The sequence below is a fragment of the Balaenoptera musculus genome, chromosome 2, assembly GCF_009873245.2.
Source record: "Balaenoptera musculus isolate JJ_BM4_2016_0621 chromosome 2, mBalMus1.pri.v3, whole genome shotgun sequence".
In the NCBI taxonomy this organism is placed as follows: domain Eukaryota; kingdom Metazoa; phylum Chordata; class Mammalia; order Artiodactyla; family Balaenopteridae; genus Balaenoptera; species Balaenoptera musculus.
The window spans coordinates 171,688,143-171,707,696 of record NC_045786.1 but is presented as its reverse complement, the minus strand read 5'-3'; the positions used below and the strand labels follow the sequence as shown (position 1 = coordinate 171,707,696).

The 19,554-nt window shown below is 53.9% G+C and overlaps 2 long non-coding RNA genes across 3 annotated transcripts in view; one reads left to right on the top strand and one right to left on the bottom strand.

Moving 5' to 3' along the window:
• Window positions 1–6,680: 6,680 nt before the first annotated feature.
• Window positions 6,681–19,554, bottom strand: part of LOC118889992 — a 34,261-nt gene continuing 21,387 nt past the window's right edge. The window contains exon 7 of one of the 2 annotated variants that reach the window (XR_005018656.1): window positions 6,681–7,032. This is a non-coding gene — a long non-coding RNA (uncharacterized LOC118889992). Of the gene's footprint in view, window positions 7,033–8,533; window positions 14,394–19,554 lie in introns of those variants that run through there. The other variant, XR_005018657.1, reaches the window with a different exon arrangement.
• Window positions 14,387–19,554, top strand: part of LOC118889993 — a 25,880-nt gene continuing 20,712 nt past the window's right edge. Inside the window, exon 1 of the long non-coding RNA XR_005018658.1 lies at window positions 14,387–19,431. This is a non-coding gene — a long non-coding RNA (uncharacterized LOC118889993). The remainder of the gene's footprint in view (window positions 19,432–19,554) is intronic.

Sequence of the window (19,554 nt, the reverse complement as noted above, 5' to 3'; positions counted from 1 at the left end):
GGGGTACAGTGAAGTGGTGATGGGTGCCAGGATGATGGAGCCCACAGTGACAGACATGCGTGAGATGAACCCCAAAGACTAGAAGGGGGGTAGGAGGAACCCAGGACCCCACGAACTGGGCGTGGAAACCTCTGAGGCTCAAGACCCGGGCGTCCTGCTCAACCCCCCCTCCCACTTGCATTAACAGAATACCCATCGTGTGCAAAGCTCAGAGAGCTACTACCAAGCTGACAGCCTTGCCAGTGAGGAACAGTGGATGCCCTAGACTGGGGGTCAGCAAACATTTTTGCTTGCAGACCCCATTAAGGAATTTTGAAAAGCCATCCCACCTTCCCCGAGCCCCTTTTTATATTGGCACCAAAGCTTTCATGCCAAGCTTATAGAGTTGCAATGATATAACCTCTTGGGTATCACATACTAGATATGTAACATGTAGATATATATCTGTCAAAAGCACAGAGTTCATTGGATTCATCCACTCTCAACCTCACTGGCAAACCAATCGGACAAAACAGACTTTCATCAGCAGGTCTGTCACTTTTAGCACTTTTCAATCCAGGCCAATGTGTTCTAGGCATCACGACGACGAACGTTGCCCCTCTGGATTCTGAGTCTCAGGTAGACGCGTCACCTGGGTGAGAAGGGGGTGGGGCACCGTGGGGCAGGCGGGAACTGACCTGGATGGTGCAGCCTCTGGGCTGAGGGCCACGGGGGCGCAGGCACACTCCGGGTCCGAGGCTCTGTCGAGGGCGCAGTGCAGCAGCCGAGGTCTGGGAGGTCTGGGTCCAGAGGTCTCGGCCAGCACCCGTGGGTGGCAGCGGCTCCCAGGCAGCGGCCAGGGAGGCTGGGCAGGCTGCGGAGACCGGCACAAGACCCAGTGCACCTTGCTCAACCCATCCTTGCCCCTCCATCCAGGAGGCGGTTGAACGTGTCCTGCGAGCTGCCGGGGAAGCTGGGGTCTGGGACCTGGCATGGGGGAGCCGAGCAGAACCCCAGGTGGGTGGGGAGGAGCTGGGGGGCTGCGGGCGGGGAAGGCTCCACTCCGGGACACTGGGCAGAGCTGGTGAGTGGGTGTGTCAGCAACTTACCGGCGCAAGATCCCCCCCACCTGTGGGCGCATCGCCAAGGAGAGGCAATGCGGGGGGTGGGGGGGGGGGGGTCACAGAAGGGTAAGGGGTGAGGGCCGAGGCTGCCACTTTTCTGCTTGCTGTGGCTGCACTGGACGCACAGAGGGGCACGTGGCAGGGGTGGCTGCGGGGAGTGGGTCTGGAGGAGAGTGGACGTGGAATCCACAGTCAGGGCGTCTGGCGTTAGGGAGAGACCCACTGTCTCTCACCTCCAGTCACTCTCCAGCCTGTGTCTCTCTCTCTCTCACACGCATGCGCGCGCGCACACACGCTCGCACATGCGCACACACACCGAGGCGCGCACCGCCGTGCACACCCAGGCACACACGGGCAGGCTCAGGCTCACGTCTGTTCCCAACCCGGGCCAGGACCCCCCTGCACCCTGAGCACCATCCCCCCGGGCTGGGACAGCACTTGAGCCTAACCTGGGGCAGCCACCCAATACCAACCGGGCACCTATCTGGCGCTGGGGGCAGTGCAGGAGCTGGGGTGGAGGGGTGCAGACTAATCCCCGGATCAGGGGTCCCAGGTTGCAGAAACCTCCGGAAGCAGCACCCGTGCAGGTGGCAGGAGCCCAGGCTGCATGGGAGGTTTGATAAGACCCTTTGGAGTCACAGTCAATTCTAAAGAGGCAACTTCCAGCCTGGGTAATTAATCCCAGACGGCCAAGCAGGGGTGCCCTGGGGGCTTTCTTCCCAGCAGAGTGGCCTCTGATTGCTGTGCACTGAGGCCCCGGCTAGGACATCGCAGAAAAGGCCGCTCCTGGCCCCATCGCCCTACGGACATGTGAGTATCCTGTCTCTGAGCCCAAGGTCTCCACCGCGACATGCGGGGTCCCGAGGAGCGCCCGGCCCCTGACAGGCACACATCCGTCCACTCCTTCCACCATCAGCCACCACCAAGCGAACAGATAAAGTGCTTTGTGAAGTGCAGGCATATAGGTAACGTTCCACAACGCCCTGCCAGCCCCCCCGGGCCCTCACCCAACCCCCCCCCCGAGGGCACCTCGGAGTCCAGGGGAGCTCTGGCCTTGGAGGCTTCTCAGCCGCAGAAGACAGCTTGGGGACCGTGGGCTGTCTGGGAGGCACACAGCCACCAAATTAGCCTAAAAAATGTCTCCCTGGAGTAGGGGCTCCCCCTCCGTTGCTGTAGCATTTGGCTTGAATTTGGCCTGACTCTAGAACACTTGGCTGTTGTCCTACCCCTTACTGCCTGCCATCTGTCCTCCCAACCCACCTCCACCCACCCCCTGGGTGGGCCCAGCCTCTGCAGAGAGCTTTGGCCGCTACTGGGACGGGCTTCCCCAGAGGCCCGACATGACGGCTGAGTGCAGGAGTAGGGGCAGAGCCCAGATTGTCTCCTGAGAAGTACAGGGAGGGCCCTGCCTCCCACCGGCCTGCATGGGAGAACACCCCGCCACGTGAAGGGAGCTGGAGAGAAAGCTTTCCACGGGCCGCCTGCCCCTGCCTCGCTCCGGCTCCCAGCTCCAAAACGATGGCCACCCGTGTGGATAAGAGGGGAAGATTACAATCCGCTGGGAGAAAACTGCAGCGCAAGGCATCTTCATTCCCTGCTTCCTCTAGGAGCTGAGCTGGGAATGTCTGTGAAATCTGAGGCACGGCCCGACCCCTCCTGGGAAGGAAGAAGGCCATGATTTTCCTCTCCCTCAGTACTCGTCTGCCTCTTTGCCACGAAGCCGTTTCACCAAATGGCCACTACTCACAAAGCGGAAGTGGGAAATCCCACCAGAGGATGTCCCTCCAAAAAGCGGGAGGAGGACAGAGTGAGTGATGGGGAAACTAAAGCCCCGAGGGAGAGTCAGAGACAAACAGTGGCCGGGCCTGGCTCCCTAGGTTCCCGGACGGGGGTCCTCCTGTGCCATCCCCCCCACCCCCCAACCCCAAGCATCCTCACTCCCTCTGGCCTGGTCTTCCAGGATGGCGCTGGGGCTGGGCTCTTGGAAAATGGTTACACAGTCACTCCGGCGCCAAGCCTTCCTACTTCTCTCGATGGGTGTCTGTGGGCCATCCACTCAGCCTTCTGGGCTCTTCCTGAATCTCAGTACAATCAGAGGCAGCCTGGGGTAGGGAATGTTGACCTCCAGAGAGGTCTGGTCTTAATGGACATCAAGTAACCAATCTTTCTCTCAGCCTCAGTGTTCTCATCTGTAAAGTGGGAGCTGACTGGGAGACCACGATGGGCCATCCAGCCCCGACCAAAGGGCAGCCCTCTACACTGAGACCACAGCAGCAGTAGCACCTGGAATTTGGTCTTTTGCACTTGCAGGGCAGGGACTGAATCAAATTCATCTCTTCCTCCAGAGTCTCAGCACAATGCCTAGCACACTCCAGAAAATCTTAGAGTTCGACAACCTTCCTGGGAGGGGCTGTGTCATAATCTCTGGCCTATATTAAGTCAGGAGATCCAGAAGTTCCATCTGTCCTTACTTCCACTACTGTGGTTCTACTTTGAGCCTCGCCCCCTGAAGCTGATGATGTCATGGAGTGGTTTCACATTTTCTTCACAAACATTACAAGCCCGCTGGCTCACCCATTTTGCATTTGGCTTCAGAACTTGTTGTGGAAACTTCTAGGAAATCAGCAACGGGTGATTCTAATAATTGCTTGTTCTTGGAAATCTCCTAAAATAACTTGGCCAAATGGGGTTGGGGGCGGGGCAGGGCAGTCCTCTAAGAGGACATTTCTCCTCCATTCCATCCCAGGTCTCGAGCTCCAGTTACTCATAAAAGTTTTTGTGTGCATAGTTTCAAATTCGAATGAATTTCCAGGAAATATCACCAAAATGATGTTGGCATCGTTAGCATGTGTTTTTTCAAGAACGCTTGCTAGCTGCTCCCTTTTCCTGCAGACTCCAACTGCAGAAAATAAGTCAGTTTCTGGGATATATTATTGTAGCTATGTCTGAATGGCATAAATGATGGTATCAGATTCTCAGAACCTCCCAGTCTAAAGATTTCCAAGTCAGCACATCCAGAATCACACTCAGCATTCTCTCCTCCCAATGTTGACACTTCTCATCACTTCAACTGTGTCAACCCACGACGTTCTTACGGTTTCTGAGCAAGGCAATGTTTTCAGCCTTATTTCATTAATTGCCATCTCTCTCCAGTTTAGTGGACAGTCTGGTGTCAACCCAATGTCTGAAGGGCCACAATGACCTTCAAGGTGCTCGGGGCAGGGTCCCAGCCCAAAATGCAGCTGCATGTGGGAAGCTGCCATCATGTCCCTGTGTATTTGGGGGCCTCCTTTGCTGTCCATGCCATCTGCACCACCCATCGCGATGGCCTGGCCCCGTCTCAGTCCCAACCTCAGCGAACTTCCGTTGCTGGAAAGAGGCAACCAGATCTGACCAGCCCCGAGGTCGTGGCTTCACGCCGGGCTGGCGAGTGGGCGTTTAGCACCTTCCCCTGGGAGAGGAGCTAAGCCGCAGAAACGAGCTTGGGTTACATTCCAGGGTCCAGCCAACTTGGCAGCCCCGTGGGTCAAGTCTGGTGTGCAGCCAGCCGTGAGTCCGGCACAACTAAAAGGCATAAAACGGCACTTTGCTGCCGAGATACACACTCACGCGCAGGCTCCGTCAGCAGGGCCCCGCCCACAATCCATGGCTTCTGCTGCCAGGCTCTTCCTAACACTCTTCCTCCGGCCAGCAGCCCCTGCTCCACATCTCTCCTTAGGCATCTGGAACCCAACTTCCTGCGGGGTTCAGTACCTCCAGTGTTGCCAGTGAAGAGAGCTGCAGGCCGTGCGCGGAGAGCAGAGTCTCCTCTGCCACCTCCGGTCAAGTCAAACCTTGGCCACACCCAGTCGTGCCCAGGCAAGCCCATGGCCTTGAGGCTTTCTCAGCAGTTCTGCACGTCTGAGCTTCATCAGAGGCTGCAGCTAGGGTCTCAGTTCTGAAATATCAAGGGGGCCCTCATTTTGGAGGCCCAAGGTTCACTGGAGGCCAGAGCTGGAGTCTCAGTTCTGCAACATCAGTGGGGCCCCTCATCATGGGCATCTGAGCTTCATCAGAGGCTGGAGCTGGGGTCTCAGCTCTGGAACATAACAGGGGCCCTCCCTCCGGATGCCCGAGGTTCACTGGAGGCTGGAGCTGGGGGTCTCAGCTCTGGAACATCAAGGGGGCCCCTCATCATGGGCATCTGAGCTTCATCAGAGGCTGGAGCTGGGGTCTCAGCTCTGGAACATCACAGGGGCCCTCCCTCCGGATGCCCAAGGTTCACTGGAGGCTGGAGCTGGGGTCTCAGCTCTGGAACATCAAGGGGACTTTCATTTGGATGCACAAGCTTCATCAGAGGCTGGGGGCCCTGACGCAGGACTCTCCTGGACTCTCGGCTGCCCCTTGGCTGGCCGTGGACTCATCCAGTTGAGCACACTGGAGGCTGTCTTCTTCTCATCTCAGTGCTGCCTGGACCCTCACTCAGCACCATCCATGTCTCCATCTTGATCAGGGACTGGGGTCAAGTCTCCTTGGCTGAGATGTGGCCATGGTCCCCGAGGTGGTTCTTTCTCTCTGCAAAGGAGCCATGCTCAGCCCCGTGCAATCATGGCTGGACTTGCTGTAGTTCCCTTGAGGCACCTCCCTGTGGGGAGTGGAGGGGAGGAGGGAGGAAGAGGAGGAGGGAGAAGGAAGAAGGTAGAAGAAGAGGAAGGAGAAATGGGGAAGGAGAAAGAGGAGGAGGAGGAGATGGCCGTAGTGGTGGTGGTTGTCACGGCTTTGGCGTTGACAATGGCATTGGCGGTGGCAGTGGCAGCGGTCAGCCTCTCTTTCCCACTGGTTGCGTGTCCAGCTCATCTGTTCCAGCAAAGCCAGGCGTGCTGACCCCAGGACTCCTCGTGGACTCGAGTCCGAAGCTCCCCTCGCCCTTGCTCCCCTCTGTCCCCATTCGGCCCCAGCCACACACTGCTGGCCAACAGCCTGAGCTTCCTGAGCTGGGCGCCCCTGCCAGTGGGGCAGGGGCTGTATCTCGGGCTCTGCCTCTGCGGTGCCTCAGGGCCTGCTCAGTAGCCAGCTCGTGGAATGAGTGTTGGCCCGGGTCGCAGCCAGCCTGGACCGGAACAAGCTCGGCCGTCCGCTCCCCTTTAGTTTAAGCAGGATGACTGCTCTCCCAGGCCCCCCACCAGGGCCCTGGGAATATGTGAGGAGCGGGGGCCGGGGGAAGAGTCACAGCCCTGGGGGCGGCCCCTCTGGGGCTCCAGGGACCAGCTCAGACTTCTTCCACCTCCCGTCTATATTCCTTTCTGGAAAGAAACCTGGCTTCCTAAAACCATTAGCAGAAGGGGGACCTGCCGGGTTAGTTCATCCAAACATGCATCCGTCTCAAGATCCCCCCAGGCCAGCTTTGCTTCTGGGCATCCCATCACCCTCGAGTATCCAGTGGGTAGGGGACAGACAGGTGGCTTCCTGGGACCGGAGCTGGCTCCCCTGCCCCTCCCATCAGACGGGCCCGAGAGGAGGAGAAGCCCCCAGCCAGACAGCATCCCGACATTCACCCCTCCTCAGATTAGTAGCACATCCATCACTGTTTTTGTTAAGGCAAGAAACACATTTATTGAGAGCACAACGGGGTGTGCCAAGCCCCCGGGAGGGCACTTTCCGACCGCGTCACATGCTCCTCACAACAGCCCTGTGAGGTAGGTGTGCGATCCCATTTCACAGGTGCAGACAGCGAGGCTCGGCGCTCCCCCAAGTCTCAGGGTTCATGAGGGGTGGGGAGGGGTCCAGCCCGCGTGTCTGACACTCAGATCAGTGAAGTCCATCAGTCAGAGGGCGGGGAGGCGGGGAGGACACGCCCCTCCATGCAGGGGAGTGGCCCGGGTCCAGAGTCTTTGGGTCCAGCCTGTCCCATGGGAACGCGTGCGTGCAGGTCTCCCCGTGGCTGTGGAGGCTGAGAGAGACACAGGTGCTGATGAAGGCCACCCGCTCCTGGGCTCACTGGCGGACAAGAGTTCTCATGCACACAGGCACGTGGGAGGCAAGGAGCAGAAAGAGGGTTAGGAGACGGGTCGCTCGGGGGCCTGGACCACGTGGGGAGAGGGCCCTGGCCCCCAGCAGCCACGGGGGCGAGGTGAGCACCCAGCCGCTAGCCCCTGCCCTCCACCTGGTGCCCCTCAACCCTGGCATCCCACACCCGGTCTCCTCCTCCTGCAGAGATTTCCAGAAGCATCACACCCTCCTGCACCAGGAACCTCTGATGGTCCTCACCTCACTCACCCAAATCTAGAACGCTTGGCCTTGCTAAAAACCACCCCAGCTCTCCTGTCCAACCCGTTGCCAATTAAACTTGGGCGTTTTCTAAACTATCAGCATCCTCCTCTTCCTAAAAATTCTCCCTGATCCTGCCCACTTGGACCTCAATCCCCTCTCCTCTGAACCTGCTACATCTCTGTATTGAAAAGCAAACCCTTCCTTCCCTCGCTGTCCCTCCAAAGCTGGCCGGGTGCTCCCCTGACGCCCTCCACTCCGCCCTGCAGCCCCCCTTTGGCAGTTCCAGAAAGCCCAGGGCTTCCGTGACCAGGGCCCACAGGCTGCAGGGTGCTGTGGCCAGCCCCAACTGGGAGGCCGGGTAACAAAGCATTTATTTTCACATGAACAATCTCATTGAATCCGACAATAACCACGCCAGGTAGATGTGACTATTTCCAGATTACAGGTGAGCAGACTCATCCAGGCCACATACACATAAAGGTGCTTAGGTGGCTTCGAGCCCCAGACCTTGATCTCAGAGCCAGTATATATGGAGTGCAGCAAGGCACTAGGCCAGCAACCCCGGAGCGGACACTGTCATTATGTACCCATTCTACAGGGGTGAAAACCAAGGCTCAGGGTGGTCCAAGTAACCCTCCCAAGGCCACTACGCTGGCAAATGGTGATGCCAGAACCAGAACTCAAATGGGTAAGTGCCTCACCCCCTCAGCTTGAGGGGCTGGGGAGGAGGGCGAGAGGAGAAGAAAGAAATCAAGGTCTGGGGTCCGATCCCCCCCTCATTTGCTGGCTGACCAGGGCTGCATCCCAGACTGGGCATGTGCCTTACAGGTTAATGCTGATTGTCACCAATAGTGAGGACAAAGACTTTTCAGGTAAAAGACCTCCCCTCCCCAAGGGCGAGGGCTCCTGAGGCCCAGAGAGGGCGTGGGCGGGACCAGAGCACCTCTGCCACTTGGGAATTGCCAAATGCCACGTCATCAAAATCACTTGGACCACCTACTGTATATAGCACAGGGAACTATAGTCAATATCCTGTGACAAACCACAATGGAAAAGAATATGAAAAAGAATATATATATGTATAAGTGAGTTACTTTGCTGTACAGAAGAAATGAACACAGTATTGTAAATCGACTATACTTAATAAAAAGAAAAATCACTTGGACCACTACACATAGGAGTACATTTTAGCCCAAATAAAGTTTTATTCTAGATATAAATATTTCCAACAATGTTGAGAAGACAGCTATTTCCATCAGGAGGGTCCGTCCGGCGGCCGCCCTCTGGGCTGCACCCCCTGGGGTGAGCCCCCAGCGCAGACAAAGACCCTCAGGATTTGCCCTGAAGAGTCTTTGCCAAGAAAACACACCTTTTTCTCTTACAGAAACGCATGCAGATTCAACATGTACATCAGCCAACAGTCAATTCAGCTTTTCACATCCACTAAAACCCTGCCTTATCAGTCAGCGAGCACCTATTAGGCACCTACTAGTGTAGACAGCAGGGCTGTGAGGGTCAGAGAAGCATAGGTCTCAGAGTCAGGGAGGGGGTCTAATAGCTGCTTAGGCACGACCTCACTGAGCTTCGACTTTCTACCTGCCCTCCAGAGGCGGGGACCCAGGCCTGCCCCCCTCAAGAGGACGAGGCCCTGAAAACACCAGGCACCTGAGAAAGTCCCTCCCCCTGGGTCACACAGGACCGAGGTCCATCAGGGAGCAGACACCCACACACAGACCCACAGTCTACCGGGAGGGGGACCCTATCAACCTGTTCCTAGCGTGGGGCCCGCCCCTCGGGAGCTTCAGACACATTCTCAGGGACATGGGGTGGCCATGGTGCAGACACAGCCCACTGCAGCTGTGAAAGGCAGAGGCCGAACCAGGAGGGTGGTGAGGCTTCCACAGAGGGAGGGGCCAGGAGGGAGGGACTCAACGAGATCCCCAGCTCAAGCCCACCTGGAATGGAATCTGGGATGTTCTAGCAGAACTCTGATGTCCCACACACGTGAGACAAGGGCCAGGAAAGGAAGTCCGTGGTCACGTGGAGACCCCTGATCCAAAATGACCCCTGCAGGGGTGTCTCCTGGGACTTCCTCCAGAGCAGGGCAGTATCTAATTCGGCCAAGTTTCCAGGTCCCACTGAGCTCTGGAGAGCGTGACCTCCACGGGAGCACTGCTAGGTGTGTGGTGGGGACAGAGACACACTGGGGCACACTTGGGCTGGCAGAGGCTGGCCACGGTAACTGGGAGGGCTTGTTTGGCCAAGTGGAAAAAGTGCCCCCTGGCTTTTCATGGCAGACTGTTCAGTCCTGGCCCTGACACTCCACTGTCCCTGATTCTCAACTTCCTCATCTGTAAAATGGGCCCACATGCCAATCAAGCAGGGAGCTTGTGGGCGTGGAACAGCCCCAGGTTTGGTTCCAGGCCCATGGAGGGGGCTGAAGACTCATTTGTTTACCTTACAGTCAGGGAAAGAAGGAAGCGGGTGGAGGAAATTAGGAGCACTGGCCTTTCCCTTAAAAGGCAGAAGAAGGTGCTTTAGTCCCTAAAGATGTTACCCAGAAACCCTGCTCGGGCTCTCTCGAAACTGTCCCCCTGCCGTCCTCCCTAAGAAACACCCCGGGGCACCCACAGACGTCTGCAGAAGCCCCTCCACAGGCCAGGCAGCGACAGGTAGGACAAACCCAAAGCAGTCACCCTGCACGCAACAAGCAGCAGCCCAGGATGCGAGGGGAGAGGAAGGGAGGCTCTGAGGAAGGGAAAAAGCCATCACTCATTAACCAAACCAATGTTTACCCTGGGCCCACATCGCTAAACGCTTGCAGACTGCTGGGCCTCTGCCTTACACAGCCCACTGACTGTTGGAAATACAATCTTAGCATAAGGTCAAGGCTGACTTTTTATTCACTTGGAACTAGGAAAGGCTTCCCTGTTCCCTTCCAGACAGCCCCCCAACACGCAACCATTCTCAGTGACAGCCAGCATTTCATTAGCAGCCCTGGGCCCTCACAACAACCCTGTGAGGTAAGCTTTCTGGTGACCCACAGCTTAGAGAAAAGGAGACCGAGGGTCAGAGAGGAAGGAGGAGTGACTTGCCCAACACCACACAGTTAGTTAAGCGCCCCCCGGATTCTCATTTCTAATACAGAACACTGACTCATTAATCAGACAGCGAAAGTTCCATCAAGTGACACCCGAAGCAAGAGTCCTGGTTTTCGAACAACACACATCATACAAAAGTCCATAAGATACAACAACTGTTAACAGGTTAATTAGGAACAAAATACAATCTCTTAGTAAAGGTTATAAACAACCGTCGCTTGCATGGGTTACAATTTTGTTATTTGACCATCTACCTATCCATCCTTTCAACGGAAATGGAAGGTGACCCCCCTACCACTGGCCTGGTACTGTGTTAGGCACCCAGGCTGCTGACATTTGAGCCCAAATGTTGTGAATGGGGAGAGGGAACATTAGTGGGGAGAGGTGTAGTGTCTTTGACAGCTGGTGCCTAATATTTTGGGGGGAGGACACTGCTGGGAGGGGTCTCTCGTGAAGGATAAGTGCCGCCCACAGGCCAGACACAGCGGTAGGCAAGACACAGATGGGGCCTTCCAACCGATTCCGATTCCGGAGACAGGTGTGAACGTGTACCCCAGGGGGTCCAGGGCATTGCCCAAAGGGGTCGTCATTACCCAGCATGAAGGTTCCTGCCAAAATTACAACTACCTAACCTTCGAACGCCATACAAATTTAGCATTCGTTCCCACAATACCCACTGCGTGTTTGACAAAAAGATTTCCCACTAACCTGCCCAAATCAGGCTGCCCCTCCCGGCCTGTCATCCCGCCCCCAGCCCACCCCTGGGGGCACGCGCACACCCTTTCAGAATCACAGTTCAAAATCCTAGTTACATCAATCCTCACAACAGCCCTGCGAGGTGGGTGCCATGATCTCCCAGGAGACAGACTCAAGCTGTCACCGTCAGTTTAAAAAACCACACGTTTGTCCAGCTCCAGGGTCCTGGCTTTGGTCGACCACCCCCACTGTCCAAGGCAATAAATCAAATACAGAATTCTCAGTAGAGCCCCTAGATCTACGCCTTGTCCCAAGCAGGTAGCAGTGAGCTAAGTTGGAGATGGGGGCCGGTGGTGGATGCCACCTGGCCCTGGGACCTGCATCCAGGGGTTCGCCAAGCGCTGTGGTGCCTCGGATGCCCTGTTGTGCCAGTAGATTGTTCTGTGCAGACCCTGCATGGGGCACGATCCTTGCCATCCAAGCAAGCAATCATCTTCCCCAATTTTTTCTAAATAGACCCCAGAATTAGCAAATCTCAGAGGGGCAGGAATGACTCTAAGTTCCCCTTTGTGCAAGATCAGGGTGTTCTAATGACTTGAAAGCCTGCTCACGGCCAGAATCAGCCCTTTCGTTTCAGACCCCACCCCCCACCCCCAGCTCTCATTCTGGCCTCTTGAGGCTACGGGCTATGATTTCGGAGCACCAAGGAACACGGTTTGCTGATTACTAATCAACTTAGTTTGGGGAGGAACAAAGTCAGAGAGGGCTATCAAACTTCCCGCAGAACTCGGGTCTAGGGGTGGGAGCTAAATCAAGGGTCCCGCCTTGTTACTGACACACAAACATGGCCCCTGGCAAACATGCCCATCTTTTCCTTCGAAAGGGGATGGTCGGAATGCGTCCCGTGAGCCAGCTCTAGTATAGCACCGGCGGATCTTTTCAATGTTTGGGGACTGAGTGAACGAATGAAGGGATGAAAGAATGAAGGGATGAGTTACAACACTGCCATCTGGTGGGAGGAAGCTGAAAGGCTGAGGGCAAAGCTCATGGCAGGGACCATGCACCAGGCAGGGTGGCCTGGGGGGGACATCTCCGCTCACGGGCGGGGGAGGGGGGCCGCTCTCGGACCCTGGCCCTGGTTCCCTCACGGTGTGTGATGCATGGGAAAGCGCCATGGGGAAGGAAGCCGTGTGGGTGACGGTGGCAGATGACATCCAGCTGGGACGTGCTCAGAGCAGTGACCCCGGAGGAAGAAGCCACAAATAAGGGCGTTCACTTCATAACCACAGCCCATGGCACTACACAGCCTGCCCAAGAGGAAAAGGTTTGCTTTCAGGAGAGGGAAAGGCCAAAGCACCAGGTCAAGAGACGTAGGCCAAATGCATGGATGGATGGATGGATCAAAATAACGTTGGGAATCATCGCTGGCCTCCCAAGCTTCGATGCTGGGGCAAACATGTGGGTGAGAAATTCCGATGCAGGCAAACAGCACTCGGTGCTATAGTAGAGGGTCAGTGGGAAGATGCGGCCCTCGGCTGAGGGCAGAGGGTGTTCTGGAAAGCAGGGGCAAGCCCTCCTTGGGTCACGTGCCCTCCCCGAATGGCCACAGTGACCTTTGAGCCCCGGCTAGCCTTGGGGTGGACCATGAGGGGAAGCCCGAGGAGAACATGGGGTCCATTCTGCTCCTTGGCTCACGGAATTGAACTGTCCCATTTCTGAAGGAGGATTCACTATCAGACCTGATCCGACATGTCCCCTTAATCAATTAAACCCCAAAGACCAACACGCAGGCCTAGGGGACGTTTGCTCACAGGACCCCTGGAACGTACACGGCAGCTGATCGCCTCAGCTGATTGCGCTGAGAGGTGGCAGATGGAGGTGCAGGGGCTCGTGTCCTCCTCAAGGTGAAATGGGGAAGGGGGGCGGGTGGGAAGTCCACCACTTAACTCTACAAGATGGTAGCACAGTTGTCTGGACCCTGGAGGGTCAAAGAGATAGTCCTGCCCCACAAGAGTTATAGAGGGTGAGGTTAGAGGTTGTCAATCACTAATGCACAAGCCCACCAGGGGGATGTGGCCTTAGATACTGCTGGGCTGACAAAGGGAAGATGCCCATTTCCCAGGAAGAAGCAAAATCCTAAGGTCAAATGAAGGGTCATCTAGGCCAACCCCACTCCCACTGATTGAATCTCCTTAAAGCCACCCTCACCGCGTATCTGCCTGGCCTGCCCCTCGAATGCCTCCAGTGAGGAAGGGCTCACTACGTCCTGAGGACACTCGTTCCATCCTTCACAGTCTCATCACAAAGCCATGACCCGGTGGACTTGGACAAACAGTTCACAGAAGATAAAATGCAATTTTTTAACAAACACATGTGAAAATGTTCAACCGTCATTAGTAATCAAAGCAATGCAAGTTAAAAATGACAGAAAAACACTTTTTAACAGAGATAAACTAGCAATATCATAACAAAATGCTAATACATCGCTGGACATTATAAAATGCTGTAAGCCTTCTGCTATTAGTCAATATTCATACAAAAATTCCTGGCCCTTCATTCAAGAAACTCAACCCTAAGAAGTTCACTTGTTCATTCACCAATCCTTTTATTCACCCATCCTTTCCTCCTCTCCTCTAACAGCCAACCAACCACGCACTCACTCCCATCATCATCCATCCTCAATCCTCTCCTCCTCAGCCAACCACTGACCTGCTCACTCACATCTCCATCCATCCTTCCATCCTCTCCTCTAACAGCCAACCAACCACTGACCCACTCACTCACATCATAATCCATCCTTCAATCCTCTCCTCCTCAGCCAACCACTGACCTGCTCACTCACATCTCCATCCATCCTTCCATCCTCTCCTCCTCAGCCAACCAACCACTCACTCACATCTTCATCCATCCTTCCATCCTCTCATCTAACATTTAGCATCGACAACATTTCAGGCATTAGAGATACAAAGATCAATTCAACAAGCTTCTTGCCCTTAAGGGGCTCACAGCCTAGCAGGAGAAACTGACATACCATGAAACAACGATCATTTCTAGGTGTGGGAAAATAATTCGTAAGAATGAAAAAAAAAAAGTGGATGTGCTAAGCCATTAGCTGCGGCGTAATTTGTAACATTTAAAAAAAAGAGGAATTATGCATAGCAATAGTAACAACAGCAGGTTGATGTGGTGAATGATTGACATAGCCGCTCAATGAGACACAAGGCAGCCAGTGACGTGATGAAGTCTATGGAAGAAAGAAAAATGTTGATGACGGAATATTAAGTGGAAAAGGCAAGATGTTAAAAAAAAAAAAAAAAAAAGTGTATGTGGTGAAGAATGGCAATTAGGTTTAAAAAATGAACGCTCATTTAAAAAAATTAGATGTCCATTTTAAAAAAGTGTGCTCATAAACAGGAATTTGAAGGGAAGAAATAAAGATGGGTGACATGTCGAATGATGGGTGATCTCCTGCTCTAGGTCATGTGCTATCCACACCATTTACATTAGGATCACAAGGGAGCCCTTGGCCCATCTGCCCCAGAGGCCCAGCCTCCGTCCTCCGCCCTCTGGAGGCCAAGCTTCCTGAGGAGGGAGTTGGGAGTTGTACAGAAATCCAAGGAGACTTGGATAGCTCCTGGTGTCACCAGGGGAAGGATTTGTGCAAGGGGTGCATGCAAAGGTCAAAGTCAACAGACAAAATTTGTCTTTTTTTAAAAAAGTGAGAAGAAGAAACACACACTTGAGATAAGCCCTGATCAGAGAGGAGTGCTGAGATCCCATCTTGGACCTCATGGATCGGGCATGGACAGAACCGGATGGGGGCCCATGTGGAAATTCCACCCCCGGCTCTACAGCCCTCGGAACCCTGTCCTGAAATTCAGCGTCTCAGAACTGGAGACCCTTAGAATGCTGGATCCCAAACACTTAAGAGCTCTGACCCGATGACCCTCAGGCCCTCAATATTCCTAAACAGACAGAACTCATCCAATCCCAACCCACCCTCCCCCCTGGGCATTCTCCCACCAGCCCATTTCCATCCATGTGACCCCTCGACAGCCCCTCGGACCTGGGGAGAAGGCTCCCCGAGAGGTTTGCTCTTGTCCCTATTTCCTCTGTGCACATGGCCGTGGCCCCCCACTTCTCCCCAATATTTTCTAAGTCTTCTTGACCCTCAGCTGACTTTTAAAACCACACAAGGTTTCTTCAGAAAGACTCTCCCAGGCTCTCCCTGCCCCAAGCCCCTCCCACCCCCACTCTGGTCCACACGATGACACCTGGGCTGTTTGGGGGGCTCTCTGGAGACCCTCTCTGAGCAGGTGTGTTCAGGGTTAATAAGTGTGCAGAGCCCTGAAGCCCCAGCGCCACCTCAGGCCCACGAGGCCCTGCTCACGTGGCCCAGACACGTGGCACTGGAGGCAGGGAAGGGGGGCTCCTGACACGTGATTCCGTGTCCTCCATCTTCTAGATGCCGTCTGCATCCATTCAGGGCCCGCCTTCTAAGCATGGAGGCTGCCCCCGGTCCCCCTCCCTCCCCCCCCTCCCCCCCATCCTGTCCGCGAACCCTGCAGCTTTGATTCCTGCGCCTCCAGCTCCCTGCCCTCACAGCGCACCTGCATCATCACTGGCCTGGAGTGGAGCTACGCCCCGCCCCAAGCCTGTGGCCGGCCACTCCCTGTCCCCACCTGGGGTCCAAAGCTGCTCCGAGTGGAGTGTAACCCCCCTGCCACGAACCATCCCCTCACCTCCCGCCCACCAGGCGAAACACTAGCCCCAGCTGCACCGGACGCCCCTGGGCGCCCCGCTCTCCCAGCCTCGAATCCTGGGTCCCGCCAAGCGGGCTCCTCCTGCTCAGGGCACTCGTTAGGAATCCAGTTTTTTTTTTTAATGTCCCAGATAGGAATCGAGAAGTCCAGAGGGACTCTGGTCCTCATTTTTAGAGACAAACACAGGCACACAACACACAAGTGCACAAATCCTGTCCGGTACAGAGAAAGGAGACTGCACAGAACCAGGGCGTCCCTGGGGTCGGAAGCGCCAGTACAAACAGCCCCCAACCCCGGCGGGGGGGCGGGGGGGTGTGCGGGGGAAGGCAGGTCAGGAGGGAGAGGACAAGTTCAACACACACAGTGCAAACGCGCCTTCCGCCGAAATACAGAGAGTACATCGGAAAACAGTCGAGAAGACAGCAAGGCCTTGAAACGGCTCTGGGGAGGCCAGGGCGAGGGGGCCAGGATCCTGGGACCACTTCTGCAAACCCCGGGCTGAGAGGCACCTGCCCCGGGACCCCCTGACTTGAGAAGGGAAGGCAGCCCACCCCGTAGAAGACCCTGGGGGCTTGGAGGGCTCCCGGGCACATTTCGGAAAGTTGCGGGAACACGATTTCTGGTGATCTGGCCCCTACTGGGCCCTTCCCAAGCCACCTGCACAGGCCCTGGATGTGAGTGGCGCCCCTCCCAGGACAGCGCAGCAGGCGGGGCCCACACAGCCCCAGGGCCTCCTGCTCCCTGACCCTCTGCTGCCCCCTGGCGGGAAAAGCCTCCCTCGCAGGTGACCCACGCCCAGTTCCCACAACCTTCGGCAGGGCCCGGGGCCTGAGCCCTTCCGCCTCTCCAGGGCTCTAGACGGGGCACTGCCAACACGCAGGACAGCATTTGCCCCACGATCCATCCAAGCGGGCAGCGGATGCCATTCCGAGTTTTACCGATGGGAAACTGAGAATGAGAGCAATGAAGTGAGATGGCCCCCACAGCCAGGGTGTGACAGTGGCGCTCCAAGGCAAGGGTCCTCCTGGGCCACCTCCTCCCCGCCAAGAAAGTGCAGGTAACAAGCACACAACATGCCAAGAGCCTCCCCTCCCTGGTACCCACTCCCTTCAGCTGGCGGGAACCCAGGGACCCCAAACTGGAAGAGTCCTCCCTCCCTCTCTGCCTACTATCTCTTCCTTCCTTTTTCCTTCTTTCCCTCCTTCCCTCCTTCCTTCCTTCCTCTCTCCCTCACTTCCTTCCTGTCATTCATCCATTTCTTCCAGTCACTCATTCGTTCATTCATTTAGATTTGACGCCTTTATTTACCGACTTCAATAGCATGACTTTCAATTAATCATAGCCCCTCGTTCATGAAGCTCTCCCTTCTCCTATTTATTCGTTTATACATTATTTTTATTCCCTTATTCCTTTCTTCGTATTTTCCCTCTCTCTCACTCTTCCGTCCGTTCCTTCATTCTTAACAAACTCAGGTGCACAGAAGGATGACGAATCAGGCTCCCCGCGTGCGACATCCTACTGTCCCTGTCCAGGCAGCACCACCTCTCATTCATTCACTCATCATTCATTGACGCACTAAGTGCATTTGCCCTTCCTTTCTTTCTTATTTTGGGTATTCTTTTACTTATCAGTCTCCTGGGAAATAATTGTATTAGTCAAAACTCCATGTGCAAAATAACCATCATTGGCCCATGTGTTTATTTGCCTTTGCTATCTTTCTTCCCTGCCTTTAGTCGCCTTTTAACACTTTGCTATTTATTCTTTATTTATGGACCTCAATTGCATATATTTTATTACACAAAGATGATAAAGGCTGGAAGATGCAGCCTTGTCTTGGGTCGGGTATTTCCTCTATTGTTCATTACTCTTGGAAAGGTGTGATGTATTTATCTATTTAAGGAGTACGTATGTAAACTAATTATAATCCCTGTTAAGACACCTCTCTTAACTAACCATTTATCACCTTGGTTGTGGGTTTATCATCCTTCCTTTCTCCTTTTTTCACTTCTTATTTTTTTAGTCTCTCCATCCTCCCTTGCCCTAGAAAAGGGATTGGATGATCTCATCCATCATTAGGATTGATGACCTCATCCCTAATCCTAACAAATCCTTCTCCCAGACACACCCACGTCTCTCGTTAGCTTTTATTAGTCCCTCCCCCACCCCGCCTTTCTCTTTCACTTAGTTTCACTTTGCCTTCCCTCACCTCTTTCTTCGACTTCCTGATGGTTTGGTTTTTTTTTTTTTCTTGCATCTTTTCACTCTAGGAACCTCAGGTGTCCAGAGTGAGATGAGTGACGATCCCATGGGCGACACGCTCCTGGCCGTTCCAGGCATTTCCATTTCTAAATTCAGTTGTTCATGGGTCCATTCATTCTTTCTGTCACTCTTTTATTTCAATATTTATCTTTTTATTATGGACCTCAGGTGCACAGAATTGGATTAACCATAATCTGTGGTTCCCGGAGCCTTCCAGCACCGGTCCATGTGGGGCCTCGCTTTTGTTTGTTAATTCCTCATACTGGTGGATTTGGTTGAGGATTTATTTAAACTATCTCAAGAGCCCAGTTTTGAATCAGTCATAATTCCTGGCTCGCGGTGCCTTCTCGTTTTTTTGTTCTAACATGGCCCTCTCTCTCGTAGATTTATGTACGTATTGATTTATTCCTTCAATATGTTTTTATTGCTAATATCCATCCTGTCATAATTGTCTACGCCCCTCCTTCACCGCTCTCTTTTTGCATTCTTTTATTCTCGTGAGCCTCGGGTGCAGACGTGAATTAATCAAATCATCTTTCTCATTCATTTGTTCACACAGCCATCCCTCTACTTATTCTTTCTTTACGATGAACCTCGGCTCTTACTAGTGATTGTATTTAATGAATAATATTTGTTTATTATATGTAAGTACTTATCCAGGAAGTGCCTCTTCTTCCATAGGTCTATTTCTTTTCTTTTCCTACATCTTTCTTTCTCCCAGTCCCTCCTACAATTTTTCAAACTTTTTCTCACCATTCTCATGGAATGTGTGAATTTATTCCTTCAGGCATTTACTTATGCGATTGTTTTTATTATTTATCAACTTCGGGGCCAGAGATTTGAATTTCATGTGGATGGTCTGTGCTAAACAGTCCCTTCTCACAGACTTCACTGTATGACTTATTTATTACCTTCTTTACTCCTTTTTTTAAATTGTTTTATTTTTTTCTCCAATCTCAATTGTTTTTTTCTACCAGTCTTTCAGCCTTTTTTTTTTTTTTTACTGCCTTTCCTTCTCTTGGAGCTCAGGCACCAGGGACTGGATGAATCCTAACACCCCCTGCAAGACCAGCCTCCTTGGTCACTGAAAATCTTTTTTCTCATTCACTCTTTCATTCATGCATTCATGCATCCATTCAGGTTTTCTTTCTTTTTGATGATTGTTTTTACACTTCTAGCTGGCAGGGCACCTAATTGGATACATGATAATCTACAAGCAGGGGCCCTCCCCTCCCTGGCCTCACTGAGGTCCTCCCTTATGTACTTCACTCCTAGCCTAACCCTCTTCAAGAATATACCCCATTTATCACCTCTTAACTCTTTCTTTCTCTCTTTTGTTGCAGCTTTCCAAATCTCCTCCCTTCTCACTTTTTCTCATCTGTC